General features: G+C 38.9%; 1 long non-coding RNA gene across 1 annotated transcript in view; it reads right to left on the reverse strand.

The window, feature by feature from the left end:
* LOC119625291 (uncharacterized) overlaps nucleotides 1–3,623 on the reverse strand; it is a 126,706-nt gene extending 123,083 nt beyond the window's left edge. Inside the window, exon 1 of the long non-coding RNA XR_005241429.2 lies at nucleotides 3,476–3,623. This is a non-coding gene — a long non-coding RNA (uncharacterized lncRNA). The remainder of the gene's footprint in view (nucleotides 1–3,475) is intronic.
* Nucleotides 3,624–12,972: the final 9,349 nt, after the last annotated feature.

Below are 12,972 nucleotides of genomic sequence, written 5' to 3' on the forward strand. Positions count from 1 at the left end.
AATAAAGATGTTCTTTGAAACCAATGAGAACAAAGATACAACATATCAAAATCTCTGGGACACATTTAAAGCAGTGTGTAGAGGGAAATTTATAGCACTAAATGCCCACAAGAGAAGGCTGGAAAGATCTAAAATTGACATTCTAACATCACAATTAAAAGAACTAGAGAAGCAAGAGCAAACACATTCAAAAACTAGCAGAAGGCAAGAAATAACTAAGATCAGAGCAGAACTGAAGGAGATAGAAACACAAAAAACCCTCCAAAAAATCAATGAATCCAGGAGTTGGTTTTTTGAAAAGATCAACAAAATTGACAGACCACTAGCAAGACTAATAAAGAAGAAAAGAGAGAAGAATCAAATAGACACAATAAAAAATGATAAAGGGGATATCACCACCAACCCCACAGAAATACAAACTACCATCAGAGAATACTATAAACACCTCTACGCAAATAAACTAGAAAGTCTAGAAGAAATGGATAATTTCCTGGACACTTACACTCTTCCAAGACTAAACCAGGAAGAAGTTGATTCCCTGAATAGACCAATAGCAGGCTCTGAAATTGAGGCAATAATTAATAGCCTACCAACCAAAAAAAGTCCAGGACCAGATGGATTCACAGCTGAATTCTACCAGAGGAACAAGGAGGAGCTGGTACCATTCCTTCTGAAACTATTCCAATCAATAGAAAAAGAGGGAATCCTCCCTAACTCCTTTTATGAGGCCAACAACATCCTGATACCAAAGCCTGGAGGGACACAACAAAAAAAGAGAATTTTAGACCAATATCCCTGATGAACATCAATGCAAAAATCCTCAATAAAATACTGGCAAACCGGATTCAGCAGCATATCAAAAAGCTTATCCACTATGATCAAGTGGGCTTCATCCCTGGGATGCAAGGCTGGTTCAACATTCGCAAATCAAAAAACGTAATCCAGCATATATTTCTGAATGCTTCCATGTTGTATAAAACTACTAAATACATTTATATATTTTTCTAATTAATCTGCCTTTCGTTATAGAGGTGTCAGCCATGAACCTTGCAATGGGTGAGGAGAAAAATATATTATTTCTTTCTCTCCTACAGTCTTCAACTTTAAATAATTTTATTATTTATTTATTTATTTATTTATTTATTTATTTATTTATTTATTTTTTGGCATAGCCAGAGTTCACTGAGGCCTTGGGACTAACCTTGTTAGCCATTTCATAAGACATCAAAATATAAGTCGAATTTCTAAGCAGTAATTTTCAAAGAGAAATACAGCTTTTGCTGATTGGAATACTTATGTCTAAGATTTTAAGTGACCTATTTGCTAGTGTCAGTGTGCACTGAAAGATAAATATTAGTCGAAGGACTTGACTGTAAAAACACATGTAATATACTAAGAATAAAATAGAACAGAGCTAATGGAGTGGACTACAGAGTTAGAAATCAGCAGTTTAAATCTCAGCATCACCAGTTGCTAACTATGAAATTACTTTGCATCTCAATTGGTTTATCAGCAAAATTAGTGTAAGAACAGTTCCTAATTCACGTGTTGTGAGAAACAAATGAACACAGAACACAGCTCTAAGCATTCAATATATATTTGATATGTTTCTGAAATCACAGTAAAAAGATTTGCACAATCTAAAACCATATTTCATTCAAAGTCTGATGAATTCTCTGAGATCACAGTGGAATTTACTGCACTGGTGCTTCATAACTGCAGTTTACCACATTCACATTCTTCTCCTTTGGGTAGCTTTATCTAAGTTTTCCCAGAGTCTTACCATTTCTCACCACACCCCAGGCAAACTTTTCATTATTCTAAGACTCAGCATTTATCTTTTATCTTTTTTTTTTTTTTTTTTGAGACGAGTCTCGCTCTGTCACCGAGGCTGGAGTGCAGTGACCGGATCTCAGCTCACTGCAAGCTCTGCCTCCCGGGTTTAGGCCATTCTCCTGCCTCAGCCTCCCCAGTAGTTGGGACTACAGGCACCCGCCACCTCGCCTGGCTAGTTTTTTTTTTTTTTTTTTTTTTTTTTTTTGTATTTTTTAGTAGAGACGGGGTTTTACCATGTTAGCCAGGACAGTCTCGATTTCCTGACCTCGTGATCCGCCCGTCTCAGCCTCCGAAAGTGCTGGGATTACAGGCGTGAGCCACCGCGCCTGGCCAGCATTTTTCTTAAGCCTCCTCCTGGTGATGACTCTTGTCTTCATTATTGGTTTGAGATGTTGTCAAGTTTTCTTCACCATGTATTTCCAAACCACCACTTAGAGTGAGACTTTTCTTAGAGATGGACAGTCTATTGATTAATGAGTGATTTGTACTAGGTTCAGTTTAAAGCTAGATTTAAACTGTTACCCAGAAACTAGTCTCTGAGAGCACTTGGGTATGTAAAACCCCCTATGTGTTTATTAGAACTAGAATGTTCTAGAGCTGGGCTCTCCAATAAGATAGTCACTTATTCCACTTGGCTGCTGAACATTAATCCATATTGAGAGTGTTGTAAGTGTAAAATGCACCCCAGGTTTCAGACTTTAGTAAAAGAACAAAATGTAAACAATACCGTAAATAAATGTTAGTATTAATTACATGTTAAAATAAACTATTGTTGATTTTTTTGGGTTAAACAAATACATAAATGATCAACTTCACTTGTTCCTTTTTACTTTTTATTTATTCTTATTTATTTATTTATTTATTTATTGGTGGGGAAAGGAGTCTTGCTCTGTCACTAGGCTGGAGTACAGTGGCGTGATCTTGGCTCACTGCATCCTCTGACTCCCTGGTTCAAGCGATTCTCCTGCCTCAGCCTTCCGAGTAGCTGGGATTACAGGCATGTGCCACCACGCTTAGCTAATTTTTGTATTTTTATTAGAGACAGGGTTTCACCATGTTGGCCAGGCTGGTCTCAAACTCCTGACCTTGTGATCTGCCTGCCTCGGCCTCCCAAAGTGCTGGAATTACAGGCATGAGCCACCATGCCTGGCCCCTTTTTACTTTTTAAATGTTGATTATTAGAAAATTTACAACTACATATGTGGCTCACATTATGTTTCTATGGGACAAGACTAGTTTAGCAAGATAAATGAATTTCTATAAGTTGTTTAATATAACTTTCCTTAATTGAACATTTAATATGCACACTAGAACCTAACATTTTTACTTTTAGGAGTAATTCTGATATAATCAAAACAAATGAACAATGATGTTTATCATAATACTATTTTGCAAACAACCTAAAATATTCATCCACAAAGAAATGATAGGCTACATTAGTATACATCCACCCTAAGGAATGCCTTGCAGCCCTTTAAACTGAACATATCAATTACTATTTCTTTTAGTTAGCAACCACTGCTTTCACTGCCCAGCTTCCATTCCCCCAAACCCCAATTTCTTCAGAAAAATTACCCTAATTTTCTCTGGAAAATCATTCATTCATATTCTCAGTCTTTACTCTCTGAGCTGGTCCTACCTTTAAGATGAAGAAGGCAGGTAATCCAAGTTTGGCCAGTTTGTGTCTTTATCCTCCAGCCTCGGTAATTGGTTCAAGAGTGGGCACTTGCTTGAAGTCAGTTCAGAGCAAATTTGGACTTTTAAAGAACTGGACTTGAAGGTAAGAATATCGTTATAAGTCTGTAGATATTTGTAGCCAGTTGTCCTCTTCTCAGTGACTACCCACATGTGAAGTCAGTCCAATTGTTACAATGTTACCAATGCACCACAATGTAGCAGTCTTTCATTGTGATGTGTCACCTGGAGTTCTTTGTCTCACAACAAAGAGAATTGGGAGGCCGAGACGGGAGGATCACGAGGTCAGGAGATCGAGACCATCCTGGCTAACACAGTGAAACCCCGTCTCTACTAAAAAAATACAAAAAAAATAGCTGGGCGAGGTGGCGGGTGCCTGTAGTCCCAGCTACTCGGGAGGCTGAGGCAGGAGAATGGCGAAAACCCGGGAGGCGGAGCTTGCAGTGAGCTGAGATCCGGCCACTGCACTCCAGCCTGGGCGACAGAGCGAGACTCCGTCTCAAAAAAAAAAAAAAGGAATGTAGACACGAAGGGTGAGGTTTGAGTGAAAGTTTACTAAGTGAAAGAAGAAAACTTTCTGCAGCAGAGAAGGGGACCAAAGGGGTTGCTGGTTTTATAGTTGAATGCAAAGGCTTTTATAAGAAACTGATGAGGGCTGGATGTCTAATTTGCATAAGGCACAAATTTTTGGTAGCTCCATCTCCATCACCCTAGTGCATATGTGGGCTCTTAGCTTGAGTTACTCCATACTGCTTTGTTCCCCTTACTGCGCATGTGTTAGAGGATGGAATTTTTCATTGTGGGCATGTCTGGGGAAGTCACCTGTGTAGCCTTTCTTATCTGTGCTGCAGTAGGCATGTCTTAGGCAAGCCCTGCTGTGTAAGTTCCCTTATCTGTGCTCGATTTTTCAGGCTGTTCTTTTGTTTGAAATAATTCAACCAAGGGCCCACCCAAACTGTCTGCTTGACCGTTTTCTTCTGTTCTCCTCTCTCACAATCAAAACTAATCTTTCGACTTTCAAAGAAGTGAATCTGAAGGTGGCAGGATCAAATATTACACTATTGATATTTGTAGCCAAGTTATCTCTTTTATAGTGACCAAAAAAAGCTCATGCCCTCATGGAATCAACAGGTTAAGGTAATGTAGAATACTTTAGTGTAAGTAAAATAGACTAATAAAATAGAGGCAGGGTGAAGGAGGGGCCTACTTTATCTAAGATTGTCAGAGTAGACATTTCTAAGAAGATGATATTTGAGCTGAGAACTGAATGAAAAAAAGAAAAAAAAACAAACAAAAAAACCAGATATGCGAAGACCAGGGAAAATGTGGACAATCATAGGCAAAATTTCTAAGGAAGGAAGAGCCTAGACATGACTGAGTATTGAAAGGAAGTCTACTTGGAATAGGGAACCAGGCAAAAACATTAAGAGAGTACATTATAAAGACAGGTTACATCCAGATTATGTAAGGCCTTGCAGACTTTACATTTGAAATTTATTCTATTTGCCATGCAAAGCCATTGAAAAATTTTAAGCAGAAACGTGATGTCCACAAAGCTTAGAGAAAAATATTTTGTTTTTTTCTCTTATAATAGGTTTTACGTAGTCAAGTTTTCCATAGTCAAGGAAAAAATAAAGGTATGTTTATAAATATCGTTCAGAGTAGTCTTATTTGTGAGATTTCTAATATGTCATGATTCTTCTTCTTCTTCTTCTTCTTCTTATTATTATTATTATTATTATTATTGAGACAGAATCTCACTCTGTCACCCAGGCTGGAGGGCAGTGGTGTGATTCAGCTCACTGCAACCTCTGCCTCCTGGGTTCAAGTGATTCTCATGCCTCAGTCTCCCGAGTAGCTGGGATTACAGGCAAGTGTCACCACAACCCTGCTAATTTTTGTATTTTTAGTAAAGATGAGATTTCACCATGTTGCCCAGGCTGCTCTTGAACTCCTGACCTCAGGTGATCCGCCTGCCTCAGCCTCCTAAAGTGCTGGGATTATAGGGATGAGCCACTACACCAGGGCTATTATTAATTTTTAAAACATGATAATTATGCCAATTGCTGCGTAAATGTGATATTGCATAAAGCAGAGCTATAGTATTTCTCCAGCCTAGTTCCCATTAAATCTGAGCAGTGTTCTGGAGGTGAGGACAACAGAAATAAGGGAGTTGGGAATCAAAAGACTAGTGAGTGTTCTGGTGGAGAACAAATAAGACAACCACGCAAATGAATAGTCTCAGAGGCTCTGTTGCAGAAATCAAGTGAGGTCTAAAAGAAAAACTGGCAACAAGAAAAAGCTTTAAGTGACACTTCACATTTGGTATTGATTTTTTTGCTCCTGGGTATAACTAACGCCCTATTCTTGACCATATCTATAGAAAACTAACAAAACATGTTTTTTGTTCATTAAGCAGATATGTGAATGCCATTTGCTTTTTACTAATGGCTAAAAACACTTAGTTTATCAAACCAATCCACTTAGGCTTAGGTAATAGATATTGAAAACAAACTAAAATTGAAACCCCAGAGAGCTTTGTGAAAAAATGTGAGTTACTTTTCAGCAAGTAACTTAGTCTCAGGTTTCCCACGGTAAGCACATTCTATGATCTTTAGGGTTGGTCAGTTGTTTTTGTTTTTTGTTTGTTTGTTTGTTTTTCTTTTTCTTTCTTTTTTTTTTTTTTTTTTTTTTGAGACAAAATCTCGCTCTGTCACCCAGGCTGAGTGCTCAGCTCACTACAACCTCTGCCTCCTGGGTTCAAGTGATTCTTCTGCTTCAGCTTCCTTAGTAGCTGGGATTATAGGCGCCCATCATCACTCCTGGCTAATTTTTTGCATTTTTAGTAGAGACGAGGTTTCACTATGTTGGCCAGGTTGTTCTAAAATTCCTGACCTCATAAGGGGGTGGTCATTTTTTAAACCTTCTTCAATATGCAGTGCCCCATCACTAGTACCTAGAACTGCATCCTGTCCCCTACATCAAGCAAAACTTATGCCTGTCTTTTCATCACCATCAGTGAATATGACTAAACAGTGGTGCTAAACATACCTGTGGTTATATATACTTTCTCATGAAACTGAAGCTTTTTTATTGAACAAACATTTATTGAGCACTTATTTACAAAGTGCTACTTACAAGAAATACTATGAAAAACACAAGCAAGGTCTCTGTTCAAGGAACTCAAACAATCATTAAAGCACAGTGGGATAAGTGATATAATGAACACATCCATAAGATGTTACAGAAACATAGAGAAGTTATATGGGGGTACTTCCTGAAGATGATGATGTTTGAACTCATCCTTGAAAGAGACATAAGAAATAATCACAATAAGAAGCAGTGAGGGGCACCCCAGGGAGATGCAGGAGAAAACATGAAGTATGAGACAATATATTGTTAATCTGATTGTGTAATTCAAGCATCTGACAATAGGTGGAAACAGGAAAGCACATTTAGGCCTCTTAATTCCCTAAAATCAGTAAATAAAGTCTACAGGTAATATGCTGATAAAGAAAACATAAAACAAAAATAGAAACTAATATAATCAAAAGCTTAAGGAATTTAATAGACTATCCAGTTAAGTAAAATGACATCCATTCATTTCTAGTGTGTTCCAATATTTATTTTTAGATATTTACTTTTTGGGTTAATCCACAAGTTTAAAAATATTACAATCTGCTATATTTCAATGCTATTTTGAGGCAGTCTTATAAATATACAAATCAATCACTAAATAACAAGGTAAGAAAAAGTAAAGGGGATGGGGGATAAATCATACATCATATTTATGCAATACATTTATGCTATAAAGCCTGTGGTTCCATGGGTCTCTAGCTATCCCTTCAAGGAAACTTCCTATGAGCACAGTAGCTGGGAAATATCTTCCAGTTACCACATCTTTGGATCCTCTACAGTTTAGTGTTTTCCCCAAAGCCATGCTCACTCCGAGTAGCTCAAAGCTAATGACTGAACTTGGCAGGGGTATTATAGCTGGGCCATTTCTGCTAACAGGAGACTTCTTTGATAGTTAATCTTCACTTTGTAGCTCCCCCTTGTCTGGGTTGAGACTTCTCCAGAAGTACATTGTAGTGTAAAACTTGTACTAACCAATTATTCTTCCTTCCCTCTCCTCTTTTCCAGGTTTCAGACCTGCATCATCGTCTCAAGAATCTCTCTGCCTACTCTTTCACTTTCTCACCTTTATGTTTACAGGCATTGCTTCTAATACATCTCTTGCATGGCTAATTCTATTTTGTCCTCTGTTTCTTGGAGAACTCTGATATAAAATTCTTATACTTCCTAGAAAAGTTGGGCAAAGAAGCCTTTAAAATATCTAAAGGCATTGAAAAGTTATCAGACAACAAAATTTTGAGGGCTAGGATTTGGGGTGTGGGGGGCAAGAGGAAGACCAAAGAGATGAGCTTGGCAATTAGTACTACATTCCCTGTTGAGGAATTTGCTAACTCCAAAAGTCTTTTTGGAAAGTTTGAGAATGTGGGCAGAGAATTTGGCAGACAGAAAGGGCTGAGAGAACCAAAACTGGAGTTCAGGACCCACCAAGCAGGAAGGGTTCTGGCATATGCATAGGTTTCTGTTGGGACTTTAAAGGACTAAGCATAGGAATAAGGGTGAAAGCTAAGAGAAGGATTAAGTTTCAGCTTCAAATTATCTCCGACCTTTATTGTATTAAGATGATCTGGTATTGCTATTGTCCCCGCTAGATACATGCCAGAAACAAAATTAAAATAATTTTTGCAGAGTGAAAACATCTAGAGTCTCAAATTATGCTTACTATTTTTACATTTAGTGTCATTCAATAAAAGCCCCAAACATAAAAAAAGATTTAAGCAAAAAACCAAGAAAAAGAGCAAATAAAATCTCCACCAGAGGTATACATAAGTGAATTTTCAAATCCACTCTAAAATTGTGATTAATACGTTCAAGTAATTAAAATGCAAGGTGGACAATTTAGGCAGAGGACTGGAAACTGTATCAATTAGAAATCCTAGCACTGAAAAATATAATAACAAGGTAATATATATAACATAAATATATATCTCTTCATTATTATATATTTAACAAAATATAATACAATGTAATATAAAATATAAAAATGTAATAAAGTAAAATTCAATCATTGGCATTAACAAATTAGACACATATAAAGTAAAAATTGGTAAACTGGAAGATGGTTCAAAAAATAAATATAGACTAAATCACTGAGAGGCAAGATGACAGAAAATTAAAAAAGGAATAGAGAAATATCTACTATTGTAATAAAGATTATTAAACAAGTAATTGGAGTACTAGGAGCAAAAGGGAAACAGACTAGGCCAGGACAATATTTGAACCTAATCGTCATTCACCAACATATATGGATATTTATCTTAAGTGTAGATAAGTTGGAATGCTCAATCATCTTCACGACATTCTCATTTTTTGGTGATACTCAGACTGTAGCATCCATAGGAGTTACTGTACAAGGTGACGACACAAGTATATGCTAAGAGGTTCTTCAGCACTTATTTTGATAATACAAGTTTGCCTCTTAAAGTTGCCATCAGAATCTAACTGTAACTTAAATATGGTTTCAATGTATACTTACAAAAATCTTCAGGTTATTTTTGTGCAGCTGTAACAAAACCAGCATTTAAAAATAGGTGGCCTAAAAAATAAGGCCTCGACTCCTTGCCATGATGTTTAAGACCCTACATTACCAAGTCCTAACTGCTAAGCTTCATCTACTAACGTTCTTTCAATAATTTTATGTTTGAATTTACTCAGATTTTTATAAAACTTCAAAACTACATTCTGGTTTTACAAAAGAAAAAAAAAATCCTAACTTGTTTTCATATTTTCAAGTTTAAAATGTTATTTAACCAGAAGCACCTGATGTAATTTCTCAGTATATACAATTGTTATGGGACAACTGAAACCAAAATAAAGAATATAGAGTATCTGAAAAATCTGAATGATAATGTTTACTTAATTTTTAGATACACATTATTTTTAGATATACATTGAATAGTGAATACATTCAATGCATATCTAAAAATTAAATATATATTGCCAGCCCCTCATAGAATGTTTTAAAACATAAGAAAAATAACCTCAGTCAATTTTCAGAAGTAAAACTCGTAAGGCAACAGGGCAATAACACTCTAAAATTAACAGTATTCACATTCACTGTAACAAACAAACCATTGTTTTAAAAATTGCCAAAGTATTAGCAAATAATTAGTTTATATTATTAGCTTTCACCATAGACCACAATGAATTTTGATGCCTTAGAGAATAAAATGTAAATTATAGAGTTGTAAAAATGAACATAGCAAAGATGATTTGGGTACCCTTAGCTTATGGAATGACTTTCTTATGATAAAAGTAGTGAGATAAACTATACTGAAAAGATTTTAGGGGAGAGGCCAACATAGCTCACTAGACGCAGCTAGTGTGCATCACTCTCATGGAAAGAAAGTTTAGCAAGTAATTACTATATCTTCAACTGGAACATTCAACTGGAACACATTGGGATTCATCAAGGAAACAACTTGACTTATGGAGAACAGAGAGGAGTGAGACAGGACAACTTCCCACTCGGGTGTGGCATGGAGCCAGGGGAGACTTTTCTACCTTGGGGAAATGATGAGTAATTGAGTCCCCAGGGACAGACACTTCTGTCATGGACCTTTGCAACCCTAGGCTCAGGCGATCCTCTTGTAAGCTCACCCCTCTGGGACCTCCAGACTGACACAGAGAGCTACGTCGAGTCTGGACAGAGCCTCTGCTCAGGCACACATAGAGTCCCAGTAGCCTTGAATCCCCAGGCATCCTAGCATTAGCAGTTGCAGCTCCAGGAGTGGGAAAGTCAGGCTCTCTTGCACACCTTCAGGAAAGGGGCCAAATCTGGGGGCTGAGCAGCAGACTGCAGGCCACACCTCCCCTGGATCTCACAGGATGAGTAAGACCCTCTGGCCTGAGTCTCCAGCCAACTCTGTCTGGGCTCTTGGGCTGGTAGCAGTTCTCTATTTCCTTGGGATGGAGCTCCCAGAAAGAGAGACTAGTTGCCATTTTTGCTATCTCGCGGCCCTTACCACCATAGCCTTCAGGCTCCAGTGGTGATTAAGGAGTGGCACAGATCTCCAGCACAGCACAACCATCACACAACAAAGTGGCCGGACTACTTTTTACATGGGTGCCTAATCCCACTTCTCATGGAATGAGACCCCCTCAATCTGGAACTCCAGTCACCACCCACTGGGTATCTTGGGCTGGTAGCAGCTCTATACTTGTGTAGGACAGAGCTCCCAGAGGGAGAGACTGACCTCTGCTTTTGCTGTCTTGCAGCCTTCACTAGTACAGCCTTCAACCTCTGGAGATCAAGCAGTGATAGGGGGTTACATGGATCTCCAACACAGCATAGCCATTCCAGGGAAAATTATTTGGACTATTCTTCACACGGGTTGCCATCTCTGCTTCTGCCAACTAGGCTGGGCCTCCTGATCTGGACTCCAGCACAGCTACCCTGCTCTCACCTGAGCACATTAGTCAGAGGCAGCTCTGCAGTTCTCTGAGGAGGAAATCCCAGTGACAATCCACTACCACTCTGCCATTGCAGTTGCAATGGTACCACCCTAACGCCCTTGGGCAGGGGAAAGAACAAAGGGTCTAGTTGCTGTGCTGCCACCTGCAGCACACTGCAGCCACTGTAAGATAGGAGTCCAGTCTCTCTTTCTTGTGAGCCCCCACTCTCTATGCTTCACCAGCCAAGGCCCCCAGCTTGGGACTGGAGAATAGCCATCCCACACACTCCTGAGCCTACTGACTATTAGTGGCTCTGTACTTCCTTGGGGAGGGGCTCCCAAATGCAACTGATAGCCCATCTGCCACTGCCACACAGCTTAGCCTCTGCTGCCTTCAGTCTGGGGAAGAAACAAAGAGCGTGAGGGTTTCACTGGAGCTTCCAGCATGCCGCTGTCACTATATGGAGAGGAGCCTACTCTCTCATCTTTGTGGGCCTTCAATCCTCCTGCTCTTTACCAAGTAGAGCCCTCAGCATGGGCTAGCAGAGAATCTGCACCACTCCCTGGACATTCCCAGTAGGAGCAGCTATGCATCTCTCTGAGGTGGAGCTCCCAGAGGCAACTAAAAGCACCACTGCCACTGCTACTGCAGTGCTACTCCCCTTCTTACCCCCAGATTGGGGAAGGAGCAAAGGCCCTGAGTGCTTTAACCTGCAGCTTTAACTCTAGAAAGCTGCAGTTGCTCTAAGGAGAAGGCCAATTGGCCTCGACCAGTTTCCACCCACCCCCTCAATTCATCACCAGGCAGGGACTTCCTGTCTTGGCCCACAACATAACTGACCCATCCCGGGCTGATGACACTAATTAGTAGTGGTTGCATGTCTCTTTGGGATGGAATCTCAAGAGACAAGTGAAAGACCCTCTGCCACAACCATGGCTAAGGTCCTTTCCCCTGCTGCCTCCAAGCTGGGAAGGCAATATAAAGCCTGCTTCCGAATGACCTTATGGTAAATAGCGAAATTAAGGCAGAAATCAAGATATTCTTTGAAACTAATGAGAATATACAATATACCAGAATATCTGGAATACAGCTAAGACAGTGTTAAGAGGGAAGTTTATAGCACTAAACACCCACATCAAAAAGTTAGAAAGCTCTAAAATTAATAATCTAACATCACTACTAGAAGAACTAGAAAAGCAAGAGCAAACCAACACCAAAACTAGCAGAAGAAAAGAAATTACCAAAATCAGAGATGAACTTCAGGAGATTGAGATGCAAAAACCCCTATAAAGATCAACAAATTCAGGAGTTTCTTATTTGAAAACATTAATCAAATACATGGACTGCGAGCTAGACTAATTAAAAGAAAAAAGAGAAAAGATCCAAATCAACACAATTAAAAATGACAAAGGGGATATTGCCACTGACCTCACAGAAAATACAAAAACAAAACAAAACAAAACAAACCCAGAGACCATTAGGAATACTTCTCTGCATGTAAACTAGAAAATCTAGAAGAAATGGATAAATTCCACTGGTACAGTCTCCCAAGTTTGAACCAGGAAGAAATTGAATCTCTGAACAGACCAATAAAGAGTTCTAAAATTGAATCAATAATAGAAATCTTACCAACCAAAAAGCTCAGGACCAGAAGAATTTACAGCTGAATTCTACCACAAGTATACAGAAGAGCTGGTACCATTTCTACTGGAACTATTCCAAAAAATTGAAAAGGAGGGGCTCCTCTCTAACTCATTATATGAGGCCGGAATCATCCTGACACTAAAACCTGGTAGAGACATACACACACACATACAAAAATTCAGGCCAATATTCCTGATGAACATAGATGCAAAAAGCCTCAAAAATACTAGCAAACCAAATCCAGCAGCACATCAAAAAGCTAATCCACCA

This window comes from Chlorocebus sabaeus, chromosome 20 (assembly GCF_047675955.1).
Source record: "Chlorocebus sabaeus isolate Y175 chromosome 20, mChlSab1.0.hap1, whole genome shotgun sequence".
In the NCBI taxonomy this organism is placed as follows: domain Eukaryota; kingdom Metazoa; phylum Chordata; class Mammalia; order Primates; family Cercopithecidae; genus Chlorocebus; species Chlorocebus sabaeus.